The following is a 24,505-nucleotide window of genomic DNA, read 5'->3' on the forward strand; positions in this document are numbered from 1 at the left end:
ATAATTAGATTACTGCTGTGCATGTAAACATAGTCAGTGTCGGTGACTCTGGGTATCTGCTAAAGCTAGCGGCGTCACATTATGACGTGTCGTCGACTAGGAAGTGGTTTATACTTCCGGTTAGTAAAAAAACGGCTAGTGTTCCTCTGGAGACAATATTACCTTTCTAATATTCATACACTAGACGGTAGAGTACATAGTGCATAGTATAAGTGTAGAGTACGTCATTTGGGACACAACTTTAGTATTTACTCTCTGAGGCATGTTTTCAGAACAGAAGTAATGTACTGTGTAAACATGCCCTGTGCCGCATGCAGACCAACTAATCGATAGGGATTCATTGACAACGATTTTCTTAATCGATTATTATCGATTTTATCAATTAGTTGTTGCAGTTCTAAACATTTTTGACTACTTTTTTCTAATGATTTTGATCACTCTAACTCTCTAACACTCAAATTATCCACTTGTACCACATAACAGTTTTAGCATACTTATCTCACAATCGATACAAGCGTTATCTCTAATTCTTTTATCTACAAGCTTTAACACTTCTACTCTCACTGCATCCTTTAATAAAGCAGTCTTTTAGAGCCCCATTAGATCTGTAGCATCTGAGAGCTTAATAATATAAGATTTAGTCCTTATTTAAGAAAGCACTTATTGAATTTTTGCTTAATTGTCAGTCTGTAAATTTTTGTTTGGCTCAAAATTTGTTTACAATGTTTCCATTGTAATAAAATATAAGAAAGTAAATATCATAAAAGACTACGGACATTTACTTTGCTGATTTTTTGTTCACGTATATTACTAGTTAGAGATTTTGGGAAGGCCTCTTTATTTACTTTTAAGTTACAAAATTTACCCCTGTCCATTTAGCGGTGCTTGCTATTTTGGCCTGGTCGACTACTGAAGCTGTTCTACTCCTACTCAGTTAATTAGGGAAAACAAAAAAAGAGTCTAATTAACTTGTGGTCTCATCTGCATTTTATGTAAAAGTCTGACCATAGACCAGGCTGTAACATGTAACAAATATTAAATACTGTATTTTCAAACACAAAAACATTTAGGGATCTGGTCGTGATATGGCTGGGAGCACAAAATAAAAAAATTTGACATCTCTCGAAACGTAAGAGGAAATGGTTTTATTTAGACTACTTTCTGACCTTCCTTGCTGTCAGCCTGCAAAAACCACATTGTGTAAGGTGCCAGTTTAACAAACGCAGCAATCAGTCAGTCTAAAGATGTCTAAAATCTTGCTAACTATCTAGACCTTGAGCATGATCGAGTTTTCAATGGCTACACATCATAGTGAAACTGACATAAGCCTAATCAATAAAGTTGGGGATCAGATATAGGCTGTCAAAATGTCTGTGATGTGTTGAATCATCATCAAAACAGAGCGCTTACACACTCTGCTTGACTTAATAAAAGAAAGAAATTTACCCAAGAGGGCAGAAGTGAGTGAACGAATCAGCGATTACTTTGTTATGGATGTTAGCATGAACAGAGATCAGCCGAGTTTAAAATATTGTAAGTGATGAGCGACTTGTGCCTCAGGTGATGAAACAGACTGATGGCCATGATTCTGATAATCAAAGTGAGAACTAATTTCTAGAGTCGGGGTACTCAATCCTAGACTCGAGTCTAATTATGAACGAACTCGGACTTGTCACGCACTCGGGTAAATTTGTACTCCAACTTGACACGGACTGGGACATTGTGCCCCCTGCCTTGTGCCCCGAGTCCCCTGGGATAGGCTCCAGGCTCCCCCACGATAAGCAGTATGGAAAATGGATGGATGGATGTTAGCAGGAACAGAGATCAGTCGAGTGAAGAGACTCTTGTGACAAGTCACTTTTACCTCAGGTGATGAAACAGACTGAAAGTGAGAACTCATTTCCCATTCTAAACTTAGAATTTATTCAAAGTTTGTCTCTTTGTTTTCACCCATCATGAGATGTTTCTTGTGTGAAACCTTGGTAACGAAAAGCCTTTTTATAGACCATCAATTTACTCACCCAGAATTCGCACAGATAAGGGGTATAATTACTTACGGATTTCAGCTGGTTCCTTGCCTTACCTTGCCTTGGAGACCTGCTTTTCCTCAGTGTGCTCAATACTTTTTTCCTGTGTCATTCCACTTTATTACACATAACGTTATTTATGGAATTTAATGTTGTGAATTCTTTATATTTCCAGATTTCTTGGGTTAAAACTGATGTCTGGTGAAAATTTCATGTGAACAAACTCATTGGAAATATATTTACTGAAAAAAATGTTGACACGTCCAATACTTATTTCCCTCACACACACACACACACACACACACACACACACACACACACACACACACAATGTATTGTATAAGCACATTGTTACTGTGAGAGACCATCACAGTTTCACACTTCACAGCTCCGACTGATTCATTGAAAGAGTTGCTCAATCATTTGACTGAATTTAACTGCATGGCATACGCTGTTAACTGTATGTGCTGCTAATTTCACTTTAATTAACTTTTTAATTAGACTTGAAAATGGCAAAAGTATTGTTCATGGTTAACTTCGCTTTACGAATCAGCACCATTACTTGAGCAAACGGTCTGTGTTGACGTTTGACTGATCAGGTTAATTAAAGTAGTTTGATGACAGATTAACCAGAGGAACACATTCAGCACATACTGGATGTGGTATTATTCTGCTTGTTTGGCCGTGTATGCAGAGAGTGCGTGCGTGAGCAACAGGTGGCACTTTCATTGCTGTGCGTGCTGGCTGATTTGCAGAGTGTGTGTATGTGTTGAAGGCTGATTATCCTCCTCTCAGAGTGGGCTTGTCTTCGCCTTGCTCATTAAAACAGGCCTGTGAGTAATCTACTTAAAGCTGTCAGGCATCGGTGCCGGCTTTCTGTGAAGAGCTAAAGCAAGGCAAGGAGAAATAAAAGCAACAGATTGCAGCAGATTGCACACTATTTTGTTTCGGCTCGGAAAACGGGACCTTTTAAGGAGCTGAAATAAAACAAAAAAAAACACACACACAAAAAAAAACAGAACGACACGAAAGCAGCCAGGAAATGGGAATGCGCAACAGTGTATGGCGTGACGATTTGAAACCTTCCACTGGAGCAAATAATCGCTTGCTGTTTGTTGTTTAATAGGCGCCACCTATATAGTTCCTTAATAAACTGGCAGCTTGATTTATATTGGAGAGAAAACAACAAGAACAACAACAATATCCACTCGGATTCTGGTTTATTATGTGCCACCTACAGTAGGTGTACCTTATAAACTGGCAATGCGGTATATATACTAAATATTGATGAGCTGCCTTGTAGATTTCTGTATGGTGAATATTACATGGCACACTTGGAGTCTGCGCTTCATTGCATTCCTTAGTTGTTGTTTTTTTTTAGAGGAAATAAAAACTGAAAATCATATCACACACCGTGTCGTCCAGCGAGCAGTCAATATATCACCTTCTCAGGAATTTTTACTCACGGAAATACGAAGCTACTGTGCATGGGTGATAACGCGCATATTAAACATTAGGGATTCGAGCGAAGAGGGACGTCTTTTTATCCCCAGTGCAGGCTCGATTTACGGAGCGATCAGGGATTAATGTCGTTCTCTGTCTATAAATCAGCATTTCTATCAGGCCCCAGACCTCCTCAGCATGCTAATGGACAGCAATGAGAGCAGCTCGAGTGCCGAGAGGAACGAGTCCGCTGCAGTAATTAGAACTGTTTCCCCCACAGGTCAGAGAGAGAGAGGGAGAGAGAGAGAGAGAGAGAGAGAGTGAGACAGGGAGTATATTAAGTAAATACTGCTTCAAAATCACTTAAGTATCAAGTGCTACAGACAGGGACAGATCCAAACCAATAAACAATAGGGTTTACAGTAGCTCCTCTATCGCCAGTATTGAGCTTAGAAGCTGACAAAACCACTTGAATATTCATTTTGTTTATTTGAATTACATACACATCCGATAAAATACAATTCTTTTTATTTTTCTGTGGTGTATTAAATACATTTACTTCTAACAATCGTACTTTTGAACTTGATAGTAAAATCTGCCTTTAGATAGCCTACATAGCATTTAAAATGTACAGGTTACAGTTTTAAGATTTTTAAATCTCTCTAAAAAGAAATCTCAAAAATTCCAACGTCAGTAATACAGATTTGATGTAGACCAAAGGTAGAGCATCTGGGATTCCCAGGGGAAAAGTTGCTTTCAGAATGAAAAAACAAATAAAATGTTTTTAAATTCTACTCAAATATCTGGTTTTCTACAATGATGTTAAACACTCTATGCCGCCATACTTCTTATTTGATGCAGACAGCAAGTTGTTATTAACAATTCTTCTATGTTTGGATAAAAAATTTTGTTGCAGTGGTCTGCACCCCAAGTTCCCACGGCTGCCATGTGGATATCACATTTATTAGCTTTCCTTCCTTTGGAGAAACTAACTTATGACCTCAATCATAAATCTGACAAATTCTGGAGACTCTGGAAGCCTTTGCATTTTTTTTTTTTTTTTTTTTTTACAGAAAGTCAAAACTGTCTTCAAAACTGCCTGTCTCAGTATCTGAACAATTTATGCAGGAAGATATATATATATGTGTGTGTGTGTGTGTGTGTGTGTGTGTGTGTGTGTGTATATATATATATATATATATATATATATATATATATATATATATATATATATATACACACACACACACATATTGCATAAATGCATAAATTGTTCATTTTCATTTAATTTCATTGTCATACATTTCAATGCTATGAGTTTATCTGTCTGTTTGTTTATTGATGTTATTGTATGTGTCTGTTAAATTTTAAAATTTATTTTTTTTAAAATCATTAAGTAAAAAAATCACTATGACGAGGATAACTACTTAGGTAACATTCTATCTAATTACGCTACAATATGGTTAGATTGCTGGCAATCGTTATCTAGCTAACAGACAAAGTGAACTGCTTGAAAAGAATGTAGCTATTTCAGTAGAACATAAAAACGTTTACATACATTTATATTATTAAGGTTCATGTCTTCCATTTCCCCCATTCATCCATTATGCATTTCTTTAGCTGCTCAACTATATGGGGCCTCCGTTACCTTTTGCACTTCATAATGTGCCACACATTCTCAATCAGAGACAGGTCAGGACTGCAGACAGGCCATGCTAGCACCCACACTCTCTTCTTACACAACTATGCGCTTGTAATCTGGACAGAATGCGGTTTGGCATTGTCCTGCTCTGGATGGCAGAATATGTTGCTCCAGAATGTGTACACATCTTTCTGCATTAATGGTGACCTCACAGATGTGCAAGTTACCCATACGACGAGCACTGACACACCTCCATACCATGACAGACGCTGGCTTTTGGACCTGTTGCTGATAACAGCTTGGATGATCCTATTCCTCTTTGGCCCAGAGAACACGATGGCTGTTTTGTCCAAAAACTATTTGAAATGTCGATTTGTCGGACCACAGAACACGATTCCACTGTGCTACTGTCCATCTCAGATGAGGCCGAGCACAGAGGAGTCAGCGGTGCTTCTGGGCAATGTTGATATATGGCTTCTGCTTTGCATAGTAAATCCTTAACTTGCATATGTGGATGCAGCGGCAAATGGTGTTGACTGACAGAGGTTTATCAAAGTAATCCCAAGCCCATGTCAGGATATCCATTAGAGACTCATGACTGCTTTTAAGACAGTCAGTGCGTTTACATGGACAACAATAATCCAACATTAACCTGATTAAGATAATACCCTGATTAAGAAACTACCATGTAAACAGCAATTTTTTAATTACCTTTATCCGATTAATGTCATACTCGAAGTAAACACAAATGGAATTAAGATGTGGAGTATTCCTGTATTAGTCACCTTATCAACATGTATTACAGACATGTAAACACCTTAATTACATTATTAACGTTGTGTGAAAGTTTTCACCGCATTTTGGAACAGGACACGATCACACACAGCAGTGCTCAACCGTTTTACGGCAAACAAGAGAGCTCGGCTGCGTCCCAAACCGTGTACTTGCCTACTATAGGCCTGTAGTAGGCGAAATACATGTATCTACTACTGTAGGTAAGTACGCAGTTTGGGACGCAGCCCACGGTTTCAAGCAGTCTATTAGCACGTACAGCATGACAAATGATTAACCGCACTTGAAGCGTTCGTAAAAATTTTAAATAAAAACACCCAAAACTGTATACGCTACCATAACGAAGACAAACTGTATGTTGATACATGAAATATTGGAGGGATGTCGGACGGCGTGACGCGGTGACGTAATGACGTGTGCTGTTAATCGAACTATGTTCTATAACATGTAAAACAGGAACATGACAGGAGTATTCTAAAAGCGACTCATGTAAACACCTTAATCACAATATTGTCTTACTCATAGTAAGGTCAATAATTAGATTACTGCTGTCCATGTAAACGTAGTCAGTGATGTCTGGGGGATCGAAGATCATGCGCATTCAGAAGTGGTTTTCAGCCTTATCCTTTATTCACAGAGATTTGACCATATTCCTTGAATCTTTTAATTATAATGTACACTGTAGGAGGTGAAGTGCCCAAAATCCTACTGATTTATCTTTGGGGAAAGTTGTTCTCAGAGTGTTGGATTATTCGCTGAGGTATCTGTTAGGAGATTGGCGAGCCACGACCACCGTGTGCTCTTGAAGGACTAGGCCTTTTTTGGAGGCTCCTTATATACTATGATTAGACAGTTGCCTCACCTGTTTCACATCACTATTAATCCTAAATTGCCCCGTCCCAACTTTTTTGGAACGTGTTGCGTGCATCATTTTCAAAATAAACATTTATCTTCAAAAAACTATGCAGGTGATTAGGTAAAACATCAAATACCTTGTCTTTATATGTTTTCTGTTTAAATACAAGTCAAATTACATTTACAAATCACACTTTTCTTATTATACTTTTTTGGAGTTGAGGCTGTAATACAAATATACAAAATTCATATTCACATCCTTTTATCAACTTCCAAACTCCAATTCTACACAGCTTCAGAAACAACACCAAGATGTAAAACCTGAAAACATGACAAAAACATGACATGACAAAAATTGGGTAATTTAAATTCAATTTATAACAATAGATATCACAATCAATATTCACCTATTCATTGCTGATAATTTCTGTATTTGAACCTTTTTTAAAAATGCAATTTATTTGTATGCAAATGAGGCTTTAATTAAGTACCTATGAGTCAATGCTATACATAATAAAACCAAAAATCTGGTCTTTGGATGTTGTTAGAATTAAAATGTTAATTCTGTTGTGAAGACTCTAAGAACAACAACAACAACAACAACAACAAACTTTAACAAAACACTTTGTTGGAAAATAATTTTATTTCTTTACTATAAAACACAACAGGTGTTTATTTAGTATAAAGTTTTATGCAAAATATAAATAAACTTGATGGTTTATTGTGCATTTATTGTAGGTATTTAAGGTACTTATTTATATACTAGGTATATAAAGGAATTTGACACATATTTCAGGAAACAAGCTTTCCAAAGATATATTACATGATGTGATTGGAGTGGGGCTGGAGCTTTAAGACAATGCAGTGTACATGAGTGGACAAAAACACTGAACTTAAGTCGAATGAACACTTAACTGTTGAATTTTATTACTATATTTTTATGTCATAGATGTACTTTAAAAAAAAAATCTGAAAATCTTACTAAAATTGTTTGTAGTTAAGTAAGCGCAACTATGCGTGAAAGGGTTCACCTGAAGTCTAATCGCCCAAAACCAAGCGATTTGGACAGAATTTTGGATGCAGTAATGCAAATCCCCAAGAGCAACGGCATGAAAAAACAAACAAAAAACACTCAAGTCTTTTAACTGCATCACCTAGAGATTGCATGCCTCCAGCACAGTGCAGGTAGAATCAATCCTCAATTTATCCTCTTACAGTGAATTACTGAAATAATTACATTTGCCAACATCATATTTCATATCCACTGGAAGAGAAGAATCTGAGGAAGAGAGGGAGAAATTTCCCTCACACAGTCCCATACCATTATGTGAATAATGGCACAGGAGAGGCAGTCAGAGAGATCCTGCTGGAGTTATCAGATTCCTCTCTAGTAATGAAAAAGTCAACCATGTTAATGTCTCTGAAATTACACCCAGAAAATGGCTATTTAAATGTAGCACTTGACCACAATAAAAACGAGTTTCTTTCTCCATTAGCTTAGCTGTATCCTGCATCAAGCAAAGATTACACACTCCTGATTTCCTTAGAGTTCAGCCAACGTACAATTACTAGCGTCGATTGACTGCAGCCAATCGTGATTTAGAGCATTCAGCCAGGATCGCCGCGATGAGCTATCGCCGGAAAATTACTTGCAAATTATGATCCTTATATAAGCTGAAACATGACTTCTAGAAGAGAGACTTACTTCATTCTCACACAAACATTCTTGAAGATCCTAAATATGGGATAAGAAGCAGCAACACAGCTGTCTCTTTACTAGTTTTTAACCCTTTTTTTAGCTACTGATTATTATTTTCAAATTGTGCATTACAACAGTAGGGCTGAGTGATATGATGATATAATATTGATACGGTCATGAATTATGTCACAATATGCTTTTATAATATCTTAATAATAATTGCAAACTGCAAGCAGCTGATGTAGTGTTAAATTTTGTTCTTAATCTTTAATAGTGTAAAAAAATATATTATTTTGTTCTTTTTAAGTGTTATGTTCACTGTAGATGAGCTACTTAATAACTCTTTTCAAAAAAGCTTGTTTACAGAGCAGACATGCAGCTAAAAATATAAAATTACTTTTCATGTCAAAAGATGAATCCATGAGTCTGAATACAGAGGATTGTAATTACAACACAGTGGGAGACCTCAAGCCTTCATGTATTAATCATCAGTGGACCGGTCAGTAGCCTGGGCACCAAGGACAAGCAGATTTAATATCCGAGGTAGTTTTTTTTAAAAAATTTTATCATAGTTTCCTAGAGAACAAGAAAGTTTTTAAAACCATAAAAAGGAGAGAAAAAAAAAACGTCTTATTTACTTTTTGCATGTAAATTAGTAGGTACAGTTGAGAACAAATATTTGTATACACTTGGGACTGGGACATCATTTCAGGCCGGGAGTCTCATACTCATTAAAATTCAAATAAAAAATTTAAATTTGACATTAGGGCACTGTGGGTTTTTTTGTTTTTTTTTGAGACTTAAAAATACTTTTAAAAAACCCTGAGATTTAACCATACTATATTTCATACAAATATATTAAGCATATTAAATTCCTCTTATTCTACCTCTACCTGTCATCTCTGGTTGGTGAAGTGTGCACCAGAGCTAGTGCCAGACTCTCTACACCTTACTGTGATAGAAGGAAAAAAAAGTTTTTTTTCAACCTCACATATGGGCAGACATAAATTTTCTAAACTGCCTAAATGACTGTTACTACAATAACAACAACATCATGACAAAATATTTTTAGAAAAATCTTAATATTGAACATGATGTTGCCTTTTATGACTCATAGCTTGGAAAAGTGTTTTTTTTTTTTGTTGTTGTTGTTGTTGTTGTTTGCCCTAGCTGTACTTGTAATTTCAGCAGTCAAAATAACAACATGGAGGGCTCCCTAAATGTACTGTACGTCAATTTGGATATTGTCTGCTAAATTAATTACTACTATAGCCTATAGTACTGTAGATAATGCTGTCCTTTAGCATATTTTGAGTAACGATAGTAATACAGTAATAGTGCTAACATTTGCTAGTAGTGAAACTGTGGTTAATACATGATTAGCTAAGTTAGTGAACACAAAGCTACAGTATTTACAGATGAGGCTGACCTGCACTTGAAGCGCTGAACAAGTCAGTAAGTTTGTTACATTTTTGTGGCTTCTTTTTAGAGTCCATTCCTTTTGCATGCCCTTTCCCTCTCCGCTCCACCTGGCCGCTTCCTCTCCATCCTCGCTCCGTGCATTGATGACTCTTTTCGAAACCGTTCGCCAGAGCTGAGGCCAATGGTTGCGTTGCAAGTCAAGACTAACAGATTCATGATTTATTATCGAATGCCGAATTCGGAAACTATCACTTGAGTACATTGGACATGCGATAATATAAAATAATAATGATTAAATAAATTAATTAATTTTAAAAAAACAAAACAAACAAACAAAAAAAATGGTAGCGGGCCAAATCAGTTGTCAGGCCACCAGGAATTCTCCCGGTGCTCCCGATGGCCAGTCCAGGCCTGCCTAGGCCACTCCCAGTTAAGTCCTACTTATGACAACTGGCCAATCAGAAGAATCTAAAAGTCATTACAGTACATCAATTTCTGGAATCTTCCAGACTGTTTAACCCTCTACTGCATGAATGCATGTAATTACATTTACATTACAAAATGTTATTACATTTACATTACAAAATGTTTTTAATGGATTTTTATTACCTGAATTAGTTAAAGTAATACAAATATGCTTTAAAAATTTTGGAAAAAATTGTTTAGGGGTAGTTATATAATAGTAAATAGAAATAAAGATAGTGGAAAGTATCATATACTCAAAAAATAACACAAAATGTATGAGATGGCTTTTTTTATGTAAAAGTCCCCTTTTTCCAGTTACATAGGATAATAGTAGTTTTGTATTGTTGTTTATAAAAATTGGAGATAAATTAATTGTTGCCATATGGCAACCATGCAGTAAGGGGTTAAAGAGACATTCAACTGTGTGTATGCAAAATTTTGACCTAGTGGAATTCTGACAAAGCTGAATTAAATAAAGATGCTAGGCTCAAATAATATTTTATTGGGTGTGATGTGGGGACCGAACACCTCACCTCAGCAACACATCTCATAACTGGAATATAATCTCATATCTAACTTGCAGATGTGTTGTCATAAATACAAAACATGAGGATAACAATCATAATAAGCTAATACATTTACAATTTGTCCTCGCTGATTAATATATATCTACATCATTCTTTATCAAAAAATATGTCCAGATTGAGATTTTCATGTATTATTAACTAATACTGTTCAGTATTAGCAACGACTTTCTAAAGTATCACGCGGAATACTGAATACATTACAGAGTAATTACACTTTTAAATGGGACATTAGCTGTGTCACATGTGTTCGATTCACTGACACTGAAATTCACTGTGTAATAACTAGTATTCGACTGAGCCCTGCAGCTGCCCCATGGAGAAACAGGAACACAAGCGTACATGGAAGTCAAGCGAAGTGGGCTTTTAATTAATTATTATATTCTTTATCCTCATTCATCAGATCTTATAGCAATGCTTTCTAGAGACCTAGAAATCACAAAATCTTCCTTCTATCCCATTGTACTCATGTTAAGTCTTACTAATTGTCTTAAAATGCTGTGAGCAAGAGTCGAGACGTGTACCTTGATAGTAAAAAAAACTCAGTCCAATAAGAAATGAGCTGGAGAATCATTTGAAAATATTGAAAAATCTTAATTCAGACAAGATTTTCAGCGGTTCTAGCAATTTTGGATTTTACATTAAATAACTTACAACGACTACCCAGGGTGCACATTATTGTGACTCAGCTGGCAGCAAGTGTTTTATTTCTCATATCTCAACACTAACATTTTTTTTCTATTTATTAAAGTACATTTTTCAGTCCCTCTAGGATTTTGTGATTTTGTGATAGAAGAAATTAATGCAGAATCAAGGAAACCACAGATTTGGGCTGAGACACTTCATTCAGCCAAAGCCCCCTTCGATTCACCTGCGTCGAACATGAGTACAGCCAAAAGGTCTCATTTACCAACAAACATCACTGTGAAACGTCACGTGTAAAATGTACAATTGCAATTAATTTCGCCAATTCAAGTACCCCCCCCCCCAACAAAATAGCACAAAAAAACTTTACAATGTGCAGCTCAAATTCTGAAAAAATCCACAGCAAAATCAAGTAATTTTATCACAAAAAAAACTCCAACTACAAAATCCTGTATGGACTGAATATTATATCTTGTTGTTCTGTATGTTATTGTGTCTTAAAATGAAAGAGAATATAATTTTGTAGTATGAAAAAAATGTTGCTTGTCTTCTGTTATTATGCAAGTTTACTACTAGAAGGGACTGGGTTGGTGTAAGGCTCGGGGCATTCCTAATTTGCATATTCATAAACCCTCAATTGCAATTCTAGGTACTTTTGCCCCCCCCATATGATGATGAGGTTTATTGCGTAACCTCCTTAAGACTTTAAAAGTACAGACCGACCACTGCTAAATTTAAACACGTTTGTTATTGAAGAAAAAAGACAGAATGAAAAGACGAGGTCATGTTTGTGCAACAGCTGAGGAAACCTGGGCGATGCTTTATACCATTTGTTGTGCATAATAAGAGAAATCTGGGCTGCTTTTGAGTTATGACCCTGAAGCATTCAGACGAAAAAAAGAAAAGAAATTGCAGCCGTGAAGCTCCTCGTCCCTTCTGTTTTATAGCATTTCAATATTTTAGTGGCAGCACCGTGCCAAGAAACCTTAACCTCACCCCAAACACCAGCTGCCCATCTGACCCCCTAGCGGAAAAACAGGATTTTTAATTAAAACTTGTACCTTCACAACTTTTAATGTAAATAACTATTTTTTAAAGATTCCCTGTATATAAATAGAGTATACCCAGTGAAGTAAGAGTTGCATTTTTGAATGAAAATGTGGTGCAAACAGAAAAAAAAAAAAATGAATGATGAATCTCTGACTATCTTTTTCCTGCTTGTCCAATTTTTTTCCCCTCGCTCTCTCTCTTTGCAAAATAAGTCCTGAGCATCCAGATGAGCACTCCTTCGCCAGCAAATGCACTTTTACTTACTGGTGATTCAACACTACCCATCCATTTCCCCAAACAGCCGAGCACCTTGAGTGTGTCCATCTGTGTGCACATATGGAAGTGTGCTAGTCTGTCTCTCTTTTTTCTTTCTTTTTTTTTTTTTTTTGATGCCAGCCACTTTACATTTGATAGCTTGCCAGTTGACAGAGTACTTGTTCGCTAAGGAATCCATAGAAAATGCGACAGGGCTGCGCATGGACAGGCCTGTGCACAAACGCAGAGAAAAAAAATACATAAACAAGTAACACTTTTAAATAGACATGTACATACATGAGTACACTCTGTTTGCAGGCTATGAAGCAGGGTAGTGGTTTGGTAAATTGCTTTGGAAATGAGCTGCGCTTCATAGGCTGAGCTTTGTCAAGCCTCCAGCACTTTCCTCAAGCCACCGATGAACTGTTAACATCCTGTGGAACTGTGCAGGGCATTAGGAGTGAATAAATAAATAAATAAATAATGAAACGAAAGGAAAGTCACCACTTTTCCATTACAGGTTTGGGTTAAAGTGAGCTGGAACAATCTGGAACGGCATTCCAGTACCCTCAGTAAAGTGCAGGGGGTAAAAATTTGGCTTTTTTGCTTGAACCTGCAGTGTGACAGACAGCAAGAAACTAGATTGCAGGTGTGTTTATGTGTGTGTTTGTGTTTACATCTTGTTGGGGGCTTTACTTCTTGGTTTTATATCTAAGACCCCACAAAGATAGGAACATCTGACCATTTTGACCTTGTGGGGACATTTGGCAGGTCTCCACAAGGAAAACTTTCTTCTTGTTGTTGTTGTTTTTGGGTTGTCTGTGCATCCATCGCTCTGAGATTCCTGTTAGCACTTGTTAGCACTCTTGATATCTCAAGAAAAAGTGGTTGAATGTTTATAGGATTTATATGGAATTATCACTGTGACTTAGTGGTTAGCACATTTGCCTCACACCTCCGGGGTTGGGGGTTCGAATCCTGCCACATGTGTGTGAGATTGTGCCCTGTGATGGGTTGGCACCCTGTCCAGGGTGTCCCCCGCCTTGTGCCCCAAGTACACTGGGATAGGCTCCAGCCTCCCCTGTAACCCTGTGCAGGATAAGCGGTACAGAAAATGGATACATCACTAGCTGCGTTTACATGGACAACAATAATCCACTGTTAACCCGATTAAGACCATACTTTGATTAAGAAACTACCATGTAAACAGCAATTTTTACTTACCTTAATCTAATTAAGGTCATACTCAAGTTAAGCTCTAATCGAATTAAGACAAGTGGAGTACTCGTGTTTTAGTCGCATTATGGAGGTGTATTACAGACATGTAAACACCTTAATCACATTATGAACGTCGTGTGAGAGTTTTCACCGCATTTTGCGACAGGACACGATCACACACGGCAGCTCTCAACATTTTACTGCGAACAAGAGACTTCGGCTACGTCCCAAACCGCATATTTGTCTACTATAGGCCTGTAGTGGGGAAAAATACATGTATCTCGGCTACTATATAGACAGTAAGTACGCAGTTTGGTACGCAGCCCACGGCTTCAAGCAGCTGTCTATTAGCACATACAGCATGACAAATAATTAACTGCACTTAAAGCGTTCGTAAAAAATTTAATAAAAACACCCAAATCTGTATACGGTACCATAAAGACAAACTGTATGTTGATACGTGAAATTCTGAAGGGGCGCAGTGATGTAATGACGCGGGCTGTTAATCTAATTATATTCTATAACATGTAAAATGGGAACACGACAGGTGTATTCTAAAAGCGACTCATGTAAACACCTTAATCACATTATTATCTTAATCAGAGTAAGGTCAATAATTAGATTACTGATGTCCATGTAAACGTAGTCACTGTAACCAAAAAATTTACTGCTTCTAGAAGCTGATGCAAAGAGCGTCAAGGTCAGAGCAAGGTCAAATGTCTGAAACAGATTTTCTTCAATATTTTAAGGGTACTTCAGGGCATCTTTGTCAATGCTTTTGGTGTCGAGTTCTTCTAAACCGCAGATTTTATTTCAAAAAGTAAACGAGCCAAAAGGTTTTGTGTAGACATGAATGTTAAATCAAATAAGTGGGAAACTCATAATTGAAATCTAGGACTGTGACAATAAGCAAATTTGATAAAGTGTAACAACAATTTTGATCAATTTAGAGTTTGTTCATTAAAGCCACTCCTATTTTCAAGTTCAGTGTTCAGTGTGTTCAGGACAGTTTCTATCTGCACTCAAGAATATGACAATGCCTGAGTCACTAGGAATGAACGTTAAACCGAAAAAGAAGATAGAAAAAAATAATGTAGGGTTCGAAAGTCTGAGACCAATGCTTCTATTCTGCATTCTTTTCTAATTTCTTGTACCAAAAAATGTTCACTACAGATTTATATTATCAGCCACAACTCGAACGAAAAGTAAATTGAATAAATATTTACTGGAAACTTCTAAAACATCTGTTTATTTCCAATTTTAAATAATAAAAAATCCCAGATGTTCAGTGCGGCCTCTGAATTTTTCTCAGATTCAAGGTTTCTTCCTCATGTCACCTCTGTCTTGCTCATTAGGGAGACACATCTGGACAAATCTACATCTGGATTTCTGTAAAGCTTCTTTTTGACTACATCTATTGTTAAAAGTGATATATAAATAAAATTGAATAAAATGGGACCTTGTTTCAGCTGAGAAGTGGAGCACAGTCTGGGCAATAGAACAAAGTCTTGCCAATGGGTTTGAAGCTCAGCTGGCCAGGCGAGGGATTAAATGTTAAAGTGTTATACAAAATGAAAGCCTCTTCAGGGATCAGCGCTATGAGCAAATACACATTCAAGCTGTTGTGCTGTAATACGCACAAGTTGGAGAAGCAACAGATAATGAACTACCTCAAGTGCATGTAATTTCTATTATTAATCAATTAAGATAGACAATATGGCCAAAAGTTTGTGGCCACCTGACAATCACACCCATATGTGGGCGTTCTCAAATTGTTGCCACAAAGTTTTAAGCACACAATTGTATAGAATGTCTTTGTATACTGTAGCATTACTATTTTCCTTCACTGGAACTAAGAGGCTTAAACCTGTTCCAGCATGACAACGCATGAAGACATGATTTGACAAGGTTGGAGTGACTGAATGGAGAAAACCCAACAGCTACACGCCAAAATCTAGTGGAAAGCATTCTCAGAAGAGTGGAGGTTATTATAATAGCAAACTGAAGACTACACCTGGAATAGGATGTTCAAAAAGCACATATTGGTGCAATGGTAAAACCTTTGGCCATATGGTGTGGCAAAAAAAGCATGGTCAAAAAGATTTATTTATTTAATTTTATTTAAGTTGCGTCACCATTCCATCCAACCAATCAGGACAAGGTGGTGTATCTAGCACAGAATGCTTTCCAGAGCATTACGCTAGCATTCAGACTCTTCAGCATGGACTGCTTAGGGTGTAGCTTTGGAGAAAACACTGAAGGGAGTCACTGTATTTGCCTCAGTTTTGAATTTCAAACAAGCTCCAGCAAATGTCTGCCAAATTAGTTGACTATACCTTTAATAAATGACCAGCAGTTTGTTTAAAAGTTTCAACAAGGAATAACTGACTTTATGCGCACAGAGTACATTAACAAATGCACAGGGAGCTAAAATATTTGCTTTAATTAACAAATAAAAAACACTCCCACGATTCTGCATTAGTTTATGAACTGAAAGTGATGTCATAATATAATATTTGTGAGGCGACCTGAAAAACCCATGAGATGTTGCTATGGCTGAATTATGGAAAACAAGATTAGCTGCGTTTACATGGACAACAATAATCTACTCTTAATCCGATTAAGACCATACTCTAATTAAGAAACTACCATGTAAACAGCAATTTTTACTTACCTTAATCTAATTAAGGTCATAATCGAAGTAAGCAATAATCTAATTAAGACAGGTGGAGTACTCCTGTTTTATTCGCATTATGGACGTGTAGTAGTGACATGTAAACACCTTAATCACATTATGAGCGTCGTGTGGGAGTTTTCACCGCATTTTGCGACAGGACACGATCACACACATCATTTGTGTCCCAAATCGCATACTTTCCTACTATAGGCCTGTAGTGGGGAAAAATACATGTATCTCGGCTACTATATAGACGGTAACTATGGGACACACACACCGCTTCAAGCAGTTGTCTATTAGCACATATAGCATGACAAATAATTAACTGCACTTAAAGCGTTCGTAAAAAAAAATAATAATAAAAACACCCAAAACTCTATATGTACCATAACGAAAATGAACTGTATGTTGATACGTGAAATTCTGGAGGGACGTCGGACGGCGTGGCGCGGTGACGTAATGACGCGGGCTGTTAATCTAATTATGTTCTATAACATGTAAAATGGGAACATGACAGGAGTATTCTAAAAGCGACTCATGTAAACACCTTAATCACATTATTATCTTACTCAGAGTAAGGTCATTAATTAGATTACTGCTGTCCATGTAAACGTAGTCATTGTCTATTGAGACGAAAATTGTTTTCTTTTCATTTTTGACCAAAATTGTTCGTTTTTTTTTTATATATATACTATGACGTCTCAAAGTAAAAGTAATCAAAGTAAAGTAAAAGTAAAAGTAAAGTAATCAAAGTAAAATTCCCAAAATAGTAGAGAGAGGTTAAGTCCAGGTAATTAATACACATGTGTATATTAATGCACAGTAGGTCACATGATAAGTAAGCTGAACAACCTTAAAAATGATTTAAATGGTGCTTATAACTATGTTCTAATTTTTAAATAAATATATTTCACTGTTACTCTAATTTGTTTTGGCAAAAACAGGGTTAAGTAAAAAATGAAACAAAAATTGTTTTGTTTTTTTTTAATAGAAAAAAATAAAAACGATAAAAGACTCTTGTTATGAAATATTCAGGCTTTCAATTATTCATCTTAAAAAGGAGAAAATCAATGTCCTTTTCTGTAGTCATTTTGAACCTGTAGGCTACAAGGGCTTGATAATTGATTGTGCACTTTTATTAATTTAGACTTTGTTCCTCAAAGGCAAAGCTCCTTGCCTGTGAAGACGAGGCTGTATATTAAATAGGATATTTAATGAGCCTTCTCAGGAAGTGTGAAACTACCAATGGGCAAAGAGCACACTCATACTCATTAAACTCCTTAAACTAGCTATGCTTACTAAAAAACTAGTCAAGGAAAGTTAAACATTGGTTGTTCACGTCAGGAAAATATTTTTATAATGTATAATCTGGTAAAGTGGTAGCTCAGCGGTTAGGACATTGGACTTCTGGAGGTTGTTGAGGTTGTTGTACTGGGCTCTTGAGCAAGGCCCTCAACTGCTCAGTTGTATTTTATAAAAAAAAAAAAAGAAAAAAAAAAGATGGGTGTCTGCCGAATGGCATAAATGTTGGAGTGGTTTTTTTTTTGCTTCAAATTGTTTCACATTTTACTGCACATTTAATCATTCTCAATACAAATGCTTAGTCTTGTGAATCTAACTTTCCTTGTTGTATACTGTCTACGTAACACAGTAAGCACTTTAATCTGGTCAGGGTCATTGTGGATCCAGAGCCTATCCCAGGAACACTATCATGAGGCAGGAATACACCATAAATGGAATGCCAGTCCCCTGAATTTTGAGAGGGCTCCCTGAATGCTAGCACTAAGTCCATGGAAATATCAAATATCAACATGCAGGATTGCCCCAAAACCTTCAACTGTTAATGTACAATGTCATGCCAGGAACCCACTTAAATGTGGCCTTGTTTCACTAGAATGTGTAAAAGTTTCTTTTGAAATTTCGCACTTTGCATAAACGAACAGAACGTAGATGTCTATAAGCCAGAAAAGAAAGAGAAAACAAGATGAAGAAAAGAGAAAGCAGGACTGTGGCAAGTGGCAGAGATAATCCATCCACCATCCATTCATTTTCCATAACACTTATCCTACACAGGGTCATGGGGAGCCAAATCACAGGGAACTCAGGACACAAGGCAGGGGAAACCCTGGAAGGGGTGTAATAACAAAATATTTCACAAGATATCAGCTATAGGCTAAGCTATAACGTAACGTAACACTAGCACATCATCATTTTGGAAAACATAGTTAGCTAGTTAGGAGTTGCCACTTGGTTTGGAGAATGTAATTTTAATTACTTAGCTAGATTTGTTGGTAGACTTTGTCATTTTGCTTAAATTGTCTTGATGGATTGGTGTTTTCATGGGTTTTTGATATTACCATATACCTGTGAAATAAAGTTCTAAAATTCTATACAAAACATCCTAAAATGCTTTTTTGTATAAAAGCATCTGGGCAGCATAATCCTGGGGCCCTAGAATTGCCGCCTGTCTACTTAACACAAATATTTAAATTGTCTTAATCAATATCATAGCTGTCAACTATACTTACTACTGATCTTTAGCTAACAACACTCAGGTTTACTGTAATGACTTGAGTTTTATTCATAATTTAAATTTTGAAAACTTCAAAAAGTAAAGTCAACTAAGTCAACTTATTACAATTTACAGTGTATGTGTATGTGTGTGTGTGTGTGTGTGTGTGTGTGTGTGTGTGTGTGTGTGCTACTAGGGATTTGCTTCCTGCCTCTGTATTAGGTACTTTACCGTTGAACTCTGCAAATGGTGCAATTGGGTCCATGCGTGTTCAATCATTGCTGTATAATTTCCCGTTAATTGCCTATTAGGGTTATTCTAAAAACGCCAAATGAGCTGCCAGCTACTGGCTGTCGAGCAGCGACTGTTTTACCAAGTAATGATTTATACCTGATTCATAATAGAAAATCGTTAATTTTATTCCTTAAACGAATTCTTGCTTTATTAATACGCCTTGACTATTGATAATATTTGATTTCTTAAAAATGGGGTATTTTGTATGTTTGTTGTTTTTAGAACATGTTTAATGTAGCTCTATGAACGTATAGGACACACCACACAGTATAACAACAAACGTCTTGTGATAAATAAGTGCTACACTATTTTATCGTCATACCCCAATCCGCTACTTTGTATGCCGCAGCTGCATTAAGGCCATTGCCCGAAGTCTATATCGGTTAATCCTTTAATGTGCAGAGCTTAGGGAATAACTGTCCGTATCTGTGATGTGAGCACTACTCGCTTACCATACCATCACATTCTTGTTCCACGGCAGAAGTCTGTGCACATGTCACCTGCGTACGTGGTAATTTGCTGTAAGCTGTCGTGTTAATAGGGTGGTAATGGGAGCTTCCCAGGTGAGCCTGTGATGACAGCTTGCATATGGTTTGTGCTGATGACACACAGCGCAGTGGAGAGGAAAAGCTCTCTGGCTCAAAAGTTGAACAGGGATTATGACCAGGAATATTTATTGCTAAATAGCCTAAGTGATTACATGGCTTTCCTGAGATATTTAAAACAATACCCAAACATTACAACATTACTAGTATATTATTTTATGTGTATTTAATATAATTAATAATGCTGTTAAGCGCTGCTCTTGCACCACATAGCACTGTATTCAGACCCATATACCAATATGGGTCTGAAAACAATAGTGTAATAGTTCACTTATAGTGTAATAGAATTACTTATAGATACGAGTAACATAGAAAAATATTTAGAACATTTTTTTAAAGGTTTATGCTCAAGCACAAGTGTGTTACGTAGCTGAGGAAACCTGTCTGGAAAACTGCCTTCTAGTCCCGAATGCTTGTTTATATATGCAGTCTCCTGTCTGTCATTTTGTAATCACTATCCAACGCTCCTTCCCTCCACCCACACCTCTTCCCTCTTATCTTTTCTTTCCATGGACACCTGCAACACCATGGAAGAAATCGCATGTCGCAGACAGAACTTTACATGATTACGGCAACGAGAGAGGAGTCAAAAAAAGCAAACACCTAACACACAGTGACAGTGATAGTGTCACTCAAAAAAGCAAACGCATGACACATCGATGATGCATGAACTTTACAAATCAAAGCACAAGAAAGCTTCTGCTTAGTACAGTATCTGAAATCTACTAAAAAGTCAACGTAATATCTTCTTATTCAATTCCATGGAAGGATCATTTTTCAAAGTAAAATAACAATTTCATAGCTGAGGCCGGTTCACTTTCGCCTGTTTAATTTGAACTTGTTATGATGGACGATGACGTCTATGTGATCTAACAGAGTTTAGATAATGAGCTCAAGATCCATTTAAATTCCATGTTTCTTGTTAACAAATTCCTGACACAAACAACTTATTTGGAATTGAAATGATTATTGTTATAAAGTAGCTTAGGAAGATGTTAAATGTTACGTTGTTCCACACAGTTTTGTTTTATATTAAATTATTGTGGGGGGGGCAATCAAACAAAAATGGAAAATGATACAACAATCGTTGTAATATTTTAGGCCACATTTAAACCAGTGAATTAACAAATAATACTACTAATAATACTACAGTCTTACGAATTGAAAAAAGCTAACATCTTTTATATGAATATAAATATTAGAGTTAGAAATAATAGAACTAGTGCAAACAAAATAAAATTTTAATAGCTGATTATTCATGTGCATTAATCAAACAAATAATTGATGAATCAGCTTTGGCTTATGAGTGATATTTGGAACAGTAGTAAATTATTCTCAGCCATATTTAAGCCGATTAATTCACATAAATAATTGACTACCAGAGACGCAGTACTTACATTATTATAAAAGAAGCTATCCTATAATGTCTTAATGAATTGACTGATTTGTGAGTCTGCTTTGTGTTTGTATTACTGCATTCCTTGGTACTACAACTGCCTTCAACCCTTGTGTGTACATGTGTTTCTCTCTGTCCTGTTTTTTTGTCCAGGGAATAAATCTCTGGTCCAGTTCACAACAATGGCCTTGGGTTCACTTTAAATGATTGCTTTTTGATTGGTTACATTTGTCATTTTACTTCCTTTTTTATGTTTCAGAATGGCAGTGAAGTCTATTTTTTAATGTTGTTGTTTTTTTTGTTTTTTTTGTTTTTTTTTGTGGGGGGGGGGGGGGGGGGTCACGGTAGCTATGGATGGATGGATGTTTTTGAATTGCAAAGCTAAAGGAACACAAGTGAACTAAATTATGCATCAGTTAAATAAATATTAATAATAATAATAAATGGGTATACAGTGTAAAGATTTTGTTCAGAGAAGGAATTACAGAGCTGTCATTGAGCTGCAGTTTTAGGAGGAATTTGTCTCGACCCCTCCCGTCTTTCCCAGCAAAAAGAACGAGGCTACAATCGATCCGGGGTGAAGACTTTAGTATATGAGCCAAGTGAGAAACCGCCCTTAGTCTTGCAGCACATCTATACATGCCTAGTGTAATTGTCAGCTGCTGCAACAGCTCTATGTTTAGACAGGATTCTGCCTTATAATACATCTCTTTGGATAAAATTGTCTGAAAATGAAAATGTAATGATATTCATATAACAGTGATGAGTTTTTCTTCGTTTGGTTTTTTTTTTTTAAAAAGTGCTTAAGTGTATTTTTCTAAAAGCTAAACAAGTGACATTAATCTGCCTGTCTGATAAGCAGCTCTCAGAGTATCCTCGGTTCATTTTCAGACTTTCTAAAACCGTGCACTGAAACTTTTCACTTTGTGACAAAATGCCATGATGGAGCTGTATCAGTATGTGAGATAACACACTAAATGTACCACACAAAAAAATTTCAATTAAAAACGTGAGAAGTTGCAACAGCAGCACTGTGTTCAGATTCAGCAAAGCGTTTCAGACCTTCTGCGCGGTGCAGAGGACAACTGGCAGAGGCTACCGTTTCCGGAAAGAGGCATCTGGCATGATGGATGACTAAATGCAGATGATTGATGACCAGGTCAGTCAGGCCGGGTAAAGCCATTAGTAAAGCTTTTACTGAGATGTCTGGCCACCAAGATCGACTTTCCTCTGACTTCAAGTGCAGAGTGTAAATGAGCAGGCTGTTTTCACGACTACACGTGCACTTATCCATGTGTCTCAGTTTGCAAGGTGCTTCTAAAGAGCCTTATTACAGTGCAACACGTTTAGCTGGATAATATATAAGAATGGAAAAGGTTATCTATAGCTGCATGTCTCTCCTTTTTTTGTGTTCTTTCCCACACAAATGGCTTCAGTGTTTGTAGTTATATTTGTTATTTATGAGACCCATAATGTCCAAAAAGGGACTCTGAGCATCTCCTGTAGCTGTACATACTGTATCTGTACATATTTGAGGCATGTACATGATGCTATGTAAATGATGTTAAAGAAATTCATAATTAAAGCAAGCTCTAGGGTTATGATGATCAACTAAGAGAAGAAACACAACAATGACGTTCAGATTCCCATGCACAAACCTGCGAAAGTTTCAAAGCTGAGCATCGATATGATTCCCCTCCACACACACACACACACACACACACAACAGGGTCTGAGTTAGTACATGCTATCAGTTAAAATTGGTGGTAGACAAGTTAAAAAGTCGAGCATTGATGCGATTCCCCTCCACACACACACACACACACACACACACACACTGCAGCCACGGAGTTAGTTTGTTACTAGTCAGTGTGTTACCATGTCTGATGCAGCGATGCTCTCTACTAAACACTCCTCCGTCCTGAACAACACACACACACACACACACACACACACACACACACGCGAAATGTCCTACCTGTTAAGATGTCGTGTCTTAGGCGCGCGTTGTCATCTCTCCCACCTCACACTGACTGAACTTTGAGTCCGTGCGCGAGCCGCAGTGCTCTACCTTTTTTCTTTTTTCCCCTCTCCGACACGCCGCGAGATGAAGCCTCGCGCACCTAAGATTCACCTCAGATAGAAACACGCCAGTCACTCAGAGCTGCTCCTCATCACACAGACTATTAAAAAACAACAACAACGCCGTATTCCAGCTTCACCCCAGAGTGTGTGTGTGTGTATGTGTGCGTGTGTGTGGCGGCGTGTACAGGTTAAAACAACAGGAAGTACATGTCGAGTGTTTTCTCGTGCTGTTAAGCGTGTGCGCGAGCTGTTTGTAATTACTACACAGCGCACGCGCCCATACCTAGTGTCGCGCTAAATAGCCAAAAAACAGGCATCAAAACACACTTCATAACACAACTATCAAACGCAGAAGCACTTCTACTCGAAACTTCTTAATTTCTAAAAACACAAAAATGTTAATAATGAAAAATATCTTTCTTTTTCTATGCATCGTGTTTATTCATTTATAAATGTACTAGGCTTATACTTCCAATCTGTTTAGCCTATTCGTGTGTTTACGGAATAATGTTTATTCAAAATATTCATAATTCATTTTATCATGATTATACACCTTCTGAAACAGGGTACTAACCTATACCTTTCCTTGTCACTATAAGGTACCTTTTGGTATCTTTTACCTAGAAAGGTGCTTTCCTGAAGATCTTTGAAGAAGTTTACCTTCAAAGTATTACTCTAAAGCTAAAGAGTGGTCCTTAAGGTCCAGTTATGTTCCTTAAATCATTTACATTACCACACAATAAAGCAAGAGTCGCCAAACGTTTTTGGGCAAGCGACCCCAAATGGACATGTTCAATTTTATGTTTAACAATCACTCAAAGTTGTTGATAAACTAGCCG

At 36.9% G+C, this 24,505-nt stretch overlaps 1 protein-coding gene across 1 annotated transcript in view; it reads right to left on the reverse strand.

Moving 5' to 3' along the window:
- tenm2b (teneurin transmembrane protein 2b) overlaps nucleotides 1-23,921 on the reverse strand; it is a 345,071-nt gene extending 321,150 nt beyond the window's left edge. The window contains exon 1 of the mRNA XM_017493324.3: nucleotides 23,560-23,921. The gene's annotated coding sequence lies outside the window, so the exon portion shown is untranslated. The remainder of the gene's footprint in view (nucleotides 1-23,559) is intronic.
- Between the last annotated feature and the right edge of the window lie 584 nt (nucleotides 23,922-24,505).

Source organism: Ictalurus punctatus, chromosome 18 (genome assembly GCF_001660625.3).
Source record: "Ictalurus punctatus breed USDA103 chromosome 18, Coco_2.0, whole genome shotgun sequence".
NCBI classification, from domain to species: domain Eukaryota; kingdom Metazoa; phylum Chordata; class Actinopteri; order Siluriformes; family Ictaluridae; genus Ictalurus; species Ictalurus punctatus.